The sequence below is a fragment of the Gouania willdenowi genome, chromosome 22, assembly GCF_900634775.1.
Source record: "Gouania willdenowi chromosome 22, fGouWil2.1, whole genome shotgun sequence".
In the NCBI taxonomy this organism is placed as follows: Eukaryota; Metazoa; Chordata; class Actinopteri; order Blenniiformes; family Gobiesocidae; genus Gouania; species Gouania willdenowi.
This window is the reverse complement of record NC_041065.1, coordinates 549,423-563,837: the sequence shown is the minus strand read 5'-3', so window position 1 is coordinate 563,837 and position 14,415 is coordinate 549,423.

The window sequence follows — 14,415 nt, the reverse complement described above, 5'->3', positions numbered from 1 at the left end:
CGCGCCGGGGTGGGGGATGGGCACGCTGGGGGGTGCTGGCGTCTACGCCGGGGTTGGGGCGGGGTTGCTTGGCGCTCCGGGATGGTGCTCTTTGCTAGGGGACGGCTCTAGCTGTTCCGGTGGTTAAGGTCAGTATCGGCCGCTTGGTAGGCCGGTCCTGCTATCTGCGGGCTGGCAGGTGGGTGGGTTCTACGCCTTTGACTGGGGGCTACTGCTCCGCACTGGTTATGTGCCATTGGGGTGCCTCTCTCCCCCGGCCACTGGTCGCTCGTGCGCCATGGGGGCATTACCCCGTGGCTTGCGCTGTTCGGTGGGGGGCATCCCCTTGGTACCCTAGGCGGCTATGGGCGTTGTTGTTGTCCCTGGGGGTGCTGCTCTCGGTGCTGCTTTCGTTCCGGGTCCTCCTGGCTCCTCTGCTGGGGTCCCGGGCGGGGGGCTCTCTGGGCCCTCCCCTCGGGGGGTTGGGTGCTTGGGTGGGGGGGGCAGGGTGCTGGCGAGGGGCCTTGGGGTTGGGGGTTGTGGTCGGTAGCGGGATGTCGCTGGGTGCTCGGCTGCTTGGGGCTTCCTCGGATGTGTGTGTGGGGGTCAGTGGCTGCTTCTTCGCCTGGGATCTCGGGGGCATCTGGGGAGCTGCTTGGCCGTGGGGGGGTTGGCCTGGGGCTCCTTGGCCCCCACTCTTTCTGCTGTCCTGGCTGCATCTGCGGGCCCGGGGCATTTCCTGGGTTTGCGATAACGGTTTTTGCACATACACTGGTCTACGATGCACTGGCACGCTGTAGGATGTGGGATAAAACTCATATTGGCCTTAACTTTAGACACGTTAATCCCAAATACCTGCTTTAGGTACTACCACTCACTCATTCCCCCTGTCCACAGCCACCACCATTATAGCTAAGCTTCACACTTGTCACTATACTGGCTGGATTACACAACATAATAAGCACAATATATTCTACAACTTCACATCTTACCCTCACTGTAAAATAATCTATTCTTCCCCACACTTTCTATTTCCTACCTTGAGTCTCTCCTCCCTGCTCCCTTCCCCTCTCCCCCCCCCCTCCACCGAGGTGTAACACTGCTCTCCCTTTTTATATTCTCCCTAAAAAAAAAGATTTCTTACCCTTCCTTAGGGAGGGCTGGTCACAATTAAGCAATAAAATAAAATAATTTATTTTATTGCAATAACAAAACATGCATTGCTGTCTCATAATTATTGCACTTCTTGTAATGTTGACCTTTGACATCATGTGCAGACAAGGGAAAAAAAGAAAAAAAATCAGTTATTTACTTGTATCAATACAATTGATTGATTACCTTAACACATTAAATCATTAAAAATATAGGGTTTTATAATGTTTTGGGTTTTTTTTTTGTTTTTTAAATTAAAAATAATAATCATAATAATGATGATGGAAATCAGAGTTATCAAACTCTTTTTAGTTTAGGGGCCAAATACGGAGCAGCTTGATCTAAAATGGGCCACAGATTTTATGCAGGAAAACTAATAATTTCAACATTATTGTTCCCTACTTTACACTTCTACTTATACATAAAATACTAAATATGTAAGAAACTGATATCAGTTGCAACAGGGTCATTTTTTAATTAAAGGAAACATGGATTTAGTAAGAATTTTTAGGTTTTTTTTTAAACAGTTTAAAACTAAAATGACTGCAATCATGTGATATAAACGCAGGAAAAACTGTGAGCCTCTGCAAATATTGTTTAGTTTTACACAATTACACAATTAGTTTTCTTTGTCATTTTTACTTTCTCCTGCAGGCCGAATTGGATGCTCCAAATGGCCGGATTTGGCCCCCAGGCCATGAGTTTGACACATCTGATGTAAAAGATCTTAATTAGAACATGGACTAAAAAAACAATGATCTGTTTTGGTCACACCATGCATGAGATGACCAGAAATTATTTTAAAAACTATATATAGAGATAAATCTAATCAGAAGGCACCAAATATTGTTTCATTTCACTTGTTTACAAAATGGGGTTCTTTAAAATGTGTGTTATCACTGATTCATTTCATTATTATGATCTATAGTCATTTTTCTATAGAATTCTGAGCAAAATATTATAGTTGGACAAAAGTTGGATTCAGGAATAAGAGAAAGGAGGTACTTTGAGAACAACTGATCTAATGGATGGATGTTATATCCTTACATCCATCCATGTATTCATCCATCCATCCCTTTCTCATTTAGGGATGCAGTAATGGAGCTCATTCACATTTATAAATAATAAAAACATAGAATCTAACACTTGCTATCACTTGATCACTATGTAAATGAATATTTCTATTGATAGTATCTCTGTGTTTTCACCCACTGTTAAATGAATGGTTTTAATGGTAGTTTGTGTGTAATCACAGTAGGTCTCCTGTCCTTTGTCCAGTGTATTTGTGTATTTTGGTCCATGTCGTCACTGAGGAAAAGCTCTGAAACACGACTAATGGACGTCTCACTTTGTAGGTAATCTTCATTAAAAGGGAAGCTCCAGTGTGTGTGATACCAGTCCCACTAGTGCATGAGATTAGATAAGAACAAAAAGCTCCTGAAGTGAACACGTCTAATGAGCCTAAGTGGAGATGTGATGGGGGGGGAGCGTGACTGTTATTGGACAGGCTGAGGAGAGCTGTAACCAGGCAGGGAGCAGCTGTGTGTGTGTGTGTGTGTGTGTGTGTGTGTGTGTGTGTGTGTGTGTGTGTGTGTGTGTGTGTGTGTGTGTGTGTGTGTGTGTGTGTGTGTGTGTGTGTGTGTGTGTGTGTGTGCGTCACTAAGGGATAATTCTGAGAAGGATGCTGAGACCTCCTCCTCCTCCTCCTCCTCCTCCTCCTCCTCCACCCACCCATCTCTCTCTCTCTCTCCTCTCAGAAACACCGGACGTTAGCAGCTCTCTCCTCCTCCTCCCACTCCACTGCTCAGTTACTCAAACGCTTCCTTTTCATTTACGTCTCATCATTCAAACACTTCCTTTTATCTCCTGTTCTATTCTCCTGAGCCCAGGTTTCACATCTAAAGTGGTTGTCAGTAAGTCAACAGGTCCCTGGTTTGTGCTGAGTCATCATTTTGCACTTTATTACCACACGCATGCTTTATACAGACACTGATTATGTTTTTCTTTATCAATAATAAGGTGTAGAAAACGTTTCTCAGCATTTGATCCATTCATTAGCAGCACTGGTCACCAGGCTTGGGGTCAATTATAATTGTAATCGCATAATTGATAATTGATTACAGTTATGACACAAACATTATGGTAAAAATAATTTAAAAAAAATATGTTGCTGATGTAATTGTAATTAAATTCAGAAAATTGACTTTGTAATTTTAATTGCCATGAAAATTTGATAAAAAATGTCAATTATATTTTAACTGAAAACTGTTGAACCATGTTACAGTTCTATGTACAATTCTATGCATATGTAGTTAATAATTATTAAAATATGCCAAACTTTCCCACATTTTCCCATTTAAAAACAAGGCAACACATATGTGGCAATAGAGCATTTGAAAAATTGGCGATAATAACTACCTGTATTTGGATTTGTTGACAAGTTTGTTCTTTTGAATAATTAAATTAAAAGTAATAATGCAGGAAAAACAGAAGTCTGACCTTGACTTTAAATATGACCTTGAGTGAAGGTCATGGTCACACATTGAAAGGAAATGTATGAACATTTGTCATGATTCTCTCTGGCATCTAGACGACAGCTTCACTGGCTATTATTTATATTTAAATGTATTAATTGAAGTTTTCCTGATTATTTAAAACAATATATAATTCCTTTCAGATCTTCATACAGTTTGCTTCATGCTGATCAACCATATCTTGTCGTCTCTAGAGTCAAAAAAGTAGTTGGTAAATTTTCATTCAAATATAAAGCTTCATTTGACTGGAACATTCTCCCATTATTGATCCGCTCTATAACCAATGTCTATGTTTAAAAATGCTCTTATCCTCCATCTCCAGAATATCTGTCAGTGTTTTTGATCATAGGCTATGTAACCTAAACCTTTTTATTTATTTAATCTAATGAAAGTTTTTACTATCATTAGATAGATACTATCAATGATATCACTATTATTACTTATTTATGTGTAAAATATTTACTGTCTTGAGCAACTGTTAAATGTATACTATGTGTGTGTAGGTGTGTATGTGTGTGTGTCTATCTATATTTTGTTGTATTTATTATTTTTAAAATATTGAATTCCTGTATTGTCTGCTCTGCTGTATCTGTCATTTTATGTAAGTTGAGGACCACCTCGAAAACCAGATGTTCCATCTCAAGGGGCTTATCCTCCAATAAATAAATAAATAAATACAATTCTCTGTACTATGAAGCAGGATATAAACACGTGCACTAACCCAAGTGATTTCAGCCTGGCTACGTGCACGCTCCTGTGACAGGGGGCGGAGTTAGCAGCGCCAGACCAATCACAATCACAGAGAAACTGTGGAGAGAAACTTATTGAGGAGTAATTCTGTAAAAATATGAAGATTTAAAATCCATATTTCTGACCAAAAATGATGGATGGATGGATGAATGGATGGATGGATGGATGGATGGATGGATGGATGGATGGATGGAATGGATGGATGGATGAATGGATGGATGAATAGATGGATGGATGGATGGATGGATGGATGGATGGATGGATGGATGGATGGATAGCTGGATGGATGGATGGATGGATAGATGGATGGATGGATGAATGGATGGATGGATGAGTGGATGGATGGATAGATGGATGAATGGATGGATGGATGGATGGATGAGTGGATGGATGGATGGATGGATGGATGGATGGATGGATGGATGGATGGATGGATGGATGGATGGATGGATGGATGGATGGATGGATGGATGGATGGATGGATGGATGGATGGATGGATAGATGGATGGATGGATGGATAGGTGGATAGATAGATGGATGGATGGATGAATGGATGGATGGATGAGTGGATGGATGGATAGATGGATGAATGGATGGATGGATGGATGAGTGGATGAGTGGATGGATGGATGGATGGATGAATAAAACATGTAGCAGCTAGCACCTCAATGCTAAAAACCCAGTAAAGCATGAATATATTTTAGTTAAATGTAAGTTAGTGCTTTGTAAACAATACAATCATAATATTATTTATTCATATTACACATTATTTTAGCACTCAGTGATGTAAATAATAAACAATATTTAGTTGTTTAAGAACATTTATTGTTTTCATTGATTCAGTCATAAACCAACATACTATTACCCTGGAAAATGTTGCTTCTCATGTCAAATATTGTTAGAAATTTAATTTAGATTCATTAATTACAAAGCCTCTAATTAATTAGATACATTTTTTTAATCAAGTCCAACCACTAATTTATAGTAATCGTTTTCTTGCCTGTGCATGTTTCTGGAGGAATGCTAAACCAGACAATCTTCTTACTTGAAAACAACATTGTATTAATGTAATGCAATGTTATATATGAATACATTAATATTAATATAAGTAAAGAAAGGTTCCTGAAAGCATGGATAACCAAACTTCAACGTGTTACTCTAATAGTGTGTATATTTGTGAGCTAGCAGCTTGTTCTCAGTCAGCTCCACAATGACTCATCACATTTAAGTGTTCTATAAAGAAAGAAGAAGGAATGAATGACAGAGGTTCCTTTTAAATCTTCCCCATCCATTAAGGAGCAAATAGTGTGTAGTTTGAGTCTAAGTACACACTGGAGTTAGTGTGAGATGTGTGACATTTAAGGCTACGGAGCAATCACTCAGCCACACTTAGAGGAAGTTATGAAGTTATACAGAACAATCAGCTGTTGCATCTGTCAGCCATTATAACACATAAATGTCATAATAAGACCAAAATGGACAGTTATTCACAGAGCAACCTTTTCAAAAGGTGGGGGTTTACATTTCTTTCTTTTACATCACTTCATTTTATTTAACTTCTACTTTTACAGATTGTATTTTTCTTTGAAACAACTTCCACGTCACAGTTACGTAGTTATTGGAAATGCTTGATTTGAAAGAGTGACTAAATGTTCACACAGGTTTACTTTGCCTTGATGAACCATGACAGCTGAACTTTAGGACAGTGAGAAACATGAGAAACACAAAGTGTTTATTACAAACACTGGGTTTGTTCTGTGGTTTATTCCACAAAAGTTTATTTCCGTAGTGTCCAGATATCTCAAATAACATGTTTCCACTTGTTTGGACATGAAACCCCAGTTACTAGGTATTAAGGTAGTGTTTTCACTTCGCCATTATTAAATACTTACTTACTTTTCATTACTCAAATAAAAGTATAGATATTTGAATATTTCTCTTCTGCTACTCGGTGAAGGCGGTCGCATTCTTCTCTGCTCCCACTCTCCTCCCTATCTATCCTGCTGCTTGTTTTGTCTTCTGTCTTGTGGATCTACTAGGAGACTCTCTCTGCATTTTATCCAAAAACCGATCAGCTGGTCTCTCAATGCAATCAATGAAATTTTTTTGACAAAAAGACCGGGCAGGGGTGAGCCCGCCTGTTCAGAGTACTACAAACCACTACTACATTACCCTATGCAGGATTGAAACCAGCTTGAAGAGGCTGAGTGCTTGGCTTGTAGTTTGAAGCCACATTATTGGATTTTACTGTTGGAGACCAAAGACTCAAGGCGACCAAAACTGTGCAAAATCATTAATCATTATTGGCCTCTCCTACACTCCAGCCACTCAAGGTTCTCAGACTGATGCTCTGTCCCCCTCTATCTCCCCCTCCTCCTCCCCCATTGCTACCTGGACTTTTGTTTTCTGAACCAGATCTACCAAGGGCGTCACACATCAGGGTTTATATTCAATGGCCCTTTGTCACCCCTCCCTCCTCGCAAGCAACAAGGGAGCATGTGGAGCGCCTACAGAGGCTACATGCGCTGGCAATCCTCTCCTTTCTCCACCATAAAACCCCCAAACCCCGCCTACCCCTACCCCTTCCCCTGCCCTCAATATGGGAGTTAGTTTAAAACCTGCTTTTCCTCCTCAACTCTCCTCCTGTTGTTCTCCCACATTTCATCTAAATACGGGGCACCTTCCATGCCCATAGTTTATTTTTATTTATTTATTTATTTATTTATTCAGTTCATTTCCGACATGGTTGCATTCACAGAAATTCATTTGACATTCAGAGCAAAATCACATCATTGTTTTTTTTTTTTTTTTTTTTTTTTTATTTTTGTCCTTTTTTGTCCTTTTTTTGTCCTTTTTCATGCCGGAAAGGGCGACGGAAAAAAGCATTATGCTTATCCAGATCCGTCCCCTAATTTGAACACAGATAATTTTACATCCAACCTCGTTTCTTCCCTTTTTTTTTTTTTTTGTCCCTTTTTTTGTGATGTGTTCTCGTCTGCAGTCATTGTTCCTGTTGTTACTCCTCTTCACAGTCTCTTTCCTCCGTATTTCCTCGAGCTTTCTTTTCCAGTCGTTGTTTACGTTCCTCCAACTCTCCAAACGTGAAGTTCTTCTTCTTTCGGAGTACCTTCATATCCTCTGAGAGTCGCCTCTGCTTACGATCCATCCGGAAGGCACATGCATAGACACATACCCCCATCATTAGCAGGCCAAAGATCATGACTCCTAGCAGATAGATGTCCTCCACATCTTCCACTGTCAGCAGAGAGAGACAGAGCATCTGGCTTCTCCCTCGTGCATCCATGACATATCCACCTGGGTATGTGTCCTTAGGACACGGTATTTCGTGCTGAAGCAATTGCCTCGTTGAGAAGATTTTGTCAATGGTGCTCAATGACCAGTTGATGAGTTCCATGTCGTCGCTGTAGAGTTCAATGGAGAGTTGACTTGAGATCTGTATGCATGTAGAAATGTCCTCCTCGTTTTGTCCTTAAATTGTTTCAGATTATCTGACTGTTGTGTCTCTTCGTCAAGGCTGTTCCAGAGGTTCATGGCTCTATACACAGTACTATGTTTGCCAACGTTTGATATGATCCTGTTTGGTCTAAACACATTATTATGTCTGAATTCATAGGGATTTTGATTGTATGTGAAACGTTTTTGTATTTGATGTGGTAGTTTTTTTGATGCAGCCCTAAATGCGTGTATTTGTGTGTTGTAGTGTATTATTTCTTGCAGTTTTAGGTATTTTGACTTCTCAAATAAATCGTTTGTGTGTGTGTTGTGTGGTACTTTATGTAAAATTCTTATAGCTTTTGGCAACTTTGTTTTTAACTATTTGTATATGTTTTTTCCAGGTCAGCTTGTCGTCCATCCACACTCCTAGTGCCCTATATTCTTTTACTTGTTCTATTATTTCCATGTTTAGTTTCAGTCTTATATCTACCATTTTATTTCTCTTTCCGAAATTAATGAATTTTGTTTTACTGACGTTTAGGGCTAATTTGTTTACATCTAACCAAGTTTGAATTTTTAATAGTTCTTCATTTGTTGACTCTATTAGAGTGTTAATGTTTTTGCCTGAGCATAGAATGGTTGTGTCATCTGCAAACAACGTTAGTTTGAGGCAATTTGAGACTTTGAAAATGTCATTTATGTATAGAATGAACAGTTTTGGCCCTAAAATTGAACCCTGTGGAACACCACATTGTATAGTTTGGCATTTTGATGTGTATTCTTCAAAGTCAACATATTGTTTCCTATTTGTCATATAGCTTTTAATCCATTTTAAGGCGTTGTACTTTATTCCGTAATTTTGAAGTTTTTGTTCAAGAATATCGTGATTAATTGTGTCATAGTGACTCACAGTACTCCCTTTCTTGTCCTCCCATGTTATATATGATTTTTTTTCTCATGTTTCTTTGGACAGGATGTAACTGAAATGTTTGTACAGCACTTTGTGATTTTTATCTGTGAAAAGTGCTTTATAAATAAAATGTAGTTACTTGAATAAAAAATGACTCTGGTAAAAGTAAAAGTATTGAAGTTGCTCCCTTACTTGAGTAAAAGTTAAAAAAAAGTACATGCTACTGAATGTACTTAAGTAAAAAAAGTCAAAAGTAAAACAAACGTCCCTTCATGTCGCCTGGAAAGTAAATCAGATTTTAGATGGAGCTCATTGGTGACTAGAGCTCCTGAGGGCCCCTCACATGGTCCAGGCGGGCTACCTCATGCCTGCGGGCACTGTGTTGGGGACCACTGGGCTAGGGCCAGCCCTGTGTTATGCAGGAATAAGGAAACAGCCTCAGCCGGGGGTTTGTGGGAGTGGGTTTGGTGATTTTGTGGTTGATTAAAATGGGAGGTCTTAGATCTTATCTCATCTGTAATGAACTTTACTTTTAAAGTTGTTCCTGATTTATCTCTTAGTTTGTTGTAAAACATGTACGCTAGCATTTCAAGCTTCTACTGGTGATAACATTACATTTCCTTCCCAACTCTCCACGTCATCACTTCTCAGTCTCTCCTTCCTCTGCCTCTGAAATAGATTTAAAAAAAAGAGGAAATAACATGAAACAATCTGTGTCAGTACATTTCAAACTGTTCTTAGACGTCAACAATGTTGTCCTGGAATCAGCACCATGGACAGAGCCTATAGTAGCTGTTTGTTTCCATTTTTTGAGTAGTTCTTCCTCAAACATTGGGTTAAATGTGGGACATTCTTTTTCTTTTTCTCTTTTAATTCAGAATCAGATCAGATTCATCCAATCAGCTGGTTTTGGTTTGTTTCTGTGTATAACAACAGCTGAATGCATGCTTTGAATGGGCTTTCCAGTTCACTTGCGTAAAAGGGAGCAATTAGTTTGGAGTTATGATGTCACGCACCAATGTGCATCAGGTTGCCATAGTTACACCAATCTCTGCCAGTAATGAAATGAAGCTTGTGGGATTGGATTTCAACACAGGCCACTGTCAGTGAGAGGTAGAGGATGGTCTAGGAAGTGGTTTTTGGGCCATAAAAACACGGCACAGGCATGAATTGAACCATTTGTCCACAATCTTCTCTTTTGATGATCACAGACTCACAGATGATGCGTGTGTTAGAAATGAGGAACTATGGAACTAAATCTTCCCGATTTTCCCTGAAAGGCTGTGACTTCCTGTCTTCTATTTTCAGCTGTCTGATATTAATAGAGCAGGTTCTTTACATGGAGCTGCTGATGACCACGGTGTTGTTGGAGCTAAAGTTATAAAACAAGCAGCCAGCGTGTCCTCCCATCTGTTTCTCTGTGTTCCATGACGCAAAGCCTGAGTGGGAGTGGATGAACCTTCTGCTCCCTGAGAGGACTGAGTGGGCCGGCGCCATCCGCTCTCAGCGCTCCAAAGATGGAGGGAGGACGGAGGTAGATATTAGAAAACAAGGAAGGTATAGTGAGAGAGACGCAAACGAGGAATTAGGGGGAAATAAGAAAAGCTGGACAGTTCGAGCAAATGCTAATTTTGGGATAAAACGGTGCTGATAAAGGGGAGAGTGAAGGAAAAAAAGAGGTGGAGTAGGGGATAGAAGATAAAACGAGAGGGCTGGAGTTAGAGGGATGGTAGAGAGTGTTAAAGAGGAGGGAAATCCAGATATAGAATAAGTGGCTGTGAAGGAATTACCATTGTCTGCTTGATTATTAAAGGACATCCTGGTGTCTTTGTTTTGCACAATAATGGAGGCTTTCCATGTGACTTCATTTTAATTAAAAGGGCGGTATTATGAAAAATAACTTTTTGATGGTTTAGCTACAGTGATATACATTCCTTTAGCCTCATTCAGAGGGTCAACATTGAAAAACTTCTGTTTCCTCCCTCCCTTGTTATTCCACACGTTGTAAAAAGTCAGCTTTAAACGGGACAGTTGGATTTCTCACGCTTTATGACATCAGCAAGAAGAAACTGCTCCTTCTGACAATACTGGCTCCTCCTACCCTATAAGAATGTGAGCTCCTCCCTCTCAAACTACCTCACAGCTAAAACAAACGCTGTGGTTTAATATAGAATATATATCATACTTTATTGTCATATATGTAAAGCTCCATACACTAAATGTGTTATCTGCATTTAACCCTTCCCTGAGGAGCAGTGGGTAGCCACGATGTAGCACCCAGGGAGGGGTTCCAATTTTAGTAGCCGTTATATTGCCTTATATCGCTGATCTGACGTGTTTGTGACCCAATGCAACTCAGCGTTTGGACAAAACACATGATTATCATCTTAAATGCACTATTTCTGTAGTTAATAGAGATGAGGAGGAGAAGAAAGTGACAGCATCTAAACACTCCAGTTTGGAACAGCTGACTGACTCCGCTACTGCTGCTGTGATAAACACACCATGAAGCAGCATTTGTCAGACTCACAATCACAATAGTTGCTTAAATATCCATGTGTTTTACTGTAATGTGCAATAACCCATAAACCACTACTACAATAACCCATAAACCACTACTACAATAAACCATAAACCATGAATACATTGCCCATAAACCACTACTATATTACCCATAAACCACTACTACATTACCCATAAACCACTACTATATTACCCATAAACCACTACTACATTACCCATAAACCACTACTACATTACCCATAAACTACGACTACATTAGCCATAAACCACTTCTATATTACCCATAAACCACTACTACATTACCCATAAACCACGACTACATTACCCATAAACCACTACTACAATTACCCATAAACCACTACTACATTACCCATAAACCACTTCTATATTACCCATAAACCACTACTACATTACCCATAAACCACGACTACATTACCCATAAACTATGACTACATTACCCATAAACCACAACTACATTACCCATAAACCACGACTACATTACCCATAAACCACTACTACAATTACCCATAAACCACGACTACATTACCCGTAAACCACTACTACAATTACCCATAAACCACTACTACATTACCCATAAACCACTTCTATATTACCCATAAACCACGACTACATTACCCATAAACTATGACTACATTACCCATAAACCACTACTACAATTACCCATAAACCACTACTACATTACCCATAAACCACTACTATATTACCCATAAACCACTACTACATTACCCATAAACCACGACTACATTAACCATAAACCACTACTACATTACCCATAAACCACTACTACATTACCCATAAACCACAACTACATTACCCAGAACACACCCTCCGGTCCCCCTTCTTAAAAAGGAGGACCACCACCCCGGTCTGCCAATCCAGAGGCACTGCCCCCGATGTCCACGCGATGTTGCAGAGTCGTGTCAGCCATGACAGCCCCACAACATCCAGGGCCTTGAGGAACTCCGGGCGGATCTCATCCACCCCCGGAGCCCTGCCACCGATGAGCTTTTTAACCACCTCGGCAACCTCAGCCCCAGAGATAGGAGAGCCCACTCTCAGGTCCCTGGGCCCTGCTTCCTGATTGGAAGGCGTGTCGGTGGGATTGAGGAGGTCTTCGAAGTATTCCCCCCACGATCCACAACGTCTCGAGTCGAGGTCAGCAGCGCACCATCCGCACCATACATAGTGTTGACGGTGCACTGGTTCCCCCTCCTGAGATGCCGGATGGTGGTCCAGAATCTCTTCGAAGCCGTCCGGAAGTCGTTCTCCATGGCCTCACCAAACTCCTCCCATGTCCGGGCTTTTGCCTCGGCGACCGCCGTGGCTGCACTCCGCTTGGCCCGTCGGTACCTGTCTGCTGCCTCCGGAGTCCCACAGGCCAAAAAGGCCCGGTAGGACTCCTTCTTCAGCTTGACGGCATCCCTCACCCCCGGTGTCCACCAACAGGTTCGGGTATTGCTGCCACGACAGGCACCGACTACCTTGCGGCCACAGCACCGATCAGCCGCCTAAGCAACAGAGGCACGGAACATGGCCCACTCGGACTCGATGTCCCCCGCCTGCTCCGAGACATGGTTGAAGTTTTCCCGGAGGTGGGAGTTGAAGCTCCTTCTGACGGGAGACTCTGCCAGGCGTTCCCAGCAGACCCTCACTATACGTTTGGGTCTGCCAGGTCTAACCGGCATCCTCCCCCGCCATCGGAGCCAACTCACCACCAGGTGGTGATCAGTTGAGAGCTCCGCCCCTCTCTTTACCCAAGTGTCCAAGACATGCGGCCGCAAGTCCGATGACACGACTACGAAGTCGATCATCGAACTGCGACCTAGGGTGTCCTGGTGCCAAGTGCACATATGGACACCCTTATGCTTGAACATGGTTTCGTTATGGACAATCTGTGACGAGCACAGAAGTCCAACAACAAAACACCGCTCGGGTTCCGATCAGGGGGGCCGTTCCTCCCAATCACGCCCCTCCAGGTCTCACTGTCGCTGCCAACGTGAGCGTTCAAGTCCCCCAGCAGAACGAGGGAATTCCCAGAAGGAGCACTCTCCAGTAGTCCCTCTAAGGAATCCAAGAAGGGTGGATACTCCGAGCTGCTGTTTGGCCCATAGGCACAAACAACAGTCATGATCCGTCCCCCCACCCGAAGGCGGAGGGAGGCTACCCTCTCGTCTACCGGGGTAAACTCCAACGTACAGGCACTAAGTCGGGGGGCAAGAAGTATAGCCATCCCGTCCCGGCGCCTCTCACCATTGGCGACTCCAGAGTAGAAGAGAGTCCAACCCCTGTCGAGAAGGCTGGTTCCAGAGCCCTTGTTATGTGTCGAGGTGAGACCGACTATATCTAGTCCGAACTTCTCCACCTCGCACACAAGCTCAGGCTCCTTCCCCGCCAGAGAGGTGACATTCCACGTCCCTAACGCTAGCTTCTGTCGCCGGGGATCAGATCGCCAAGGCCCCCGCCCTGGACGACTGCCCGAACCACATTGCACCTGCCTCATATGATCCCTCCTGCGGGTGGTGGGCCTACGGGAGGGCGGACCCACGTCGTCCTTTCGGGCTCTGCCCGGCCGGGGCCCGTGTGGCAAAGCCCCGGCCACCAGGCGCTCGCACTCGAGCCCCAACCCCGGGCCTGGCTCCAAGGTGGGGCCCCGGTAGCGCCAATCTGGGCGACGTGAACTGCCTTTGTTGTTTCATGTACATATATGGCTATTAGACCGCTCTTAGTCGGACCCGTCACCTGGGACCTGTTTGCCTTGGGAGACCCTACCAGGGACATTAAGCCCTCGACAACATAGCTCACAGGATCATTCGGGTACTCAAACCCCTCCACCACGTTAAGGTGGCGGTTCACTAATCAATAATAAGTCTAATAATCACTAATTATTATTAAGTCTAATAATCACTAATTATTATTAAGTCTAATAATCACTAATTATTATAAAGTCTAATAATCACTAATTATTATTAGGTCTAATAATCACTAATCAATAATAAGTCTAATAATCACTAATTATTATTAAGTCTAATAATCACTAATTGTTATTAGGTCTAATAATCACTAATCAATAATAAGTCTAATAATCACTA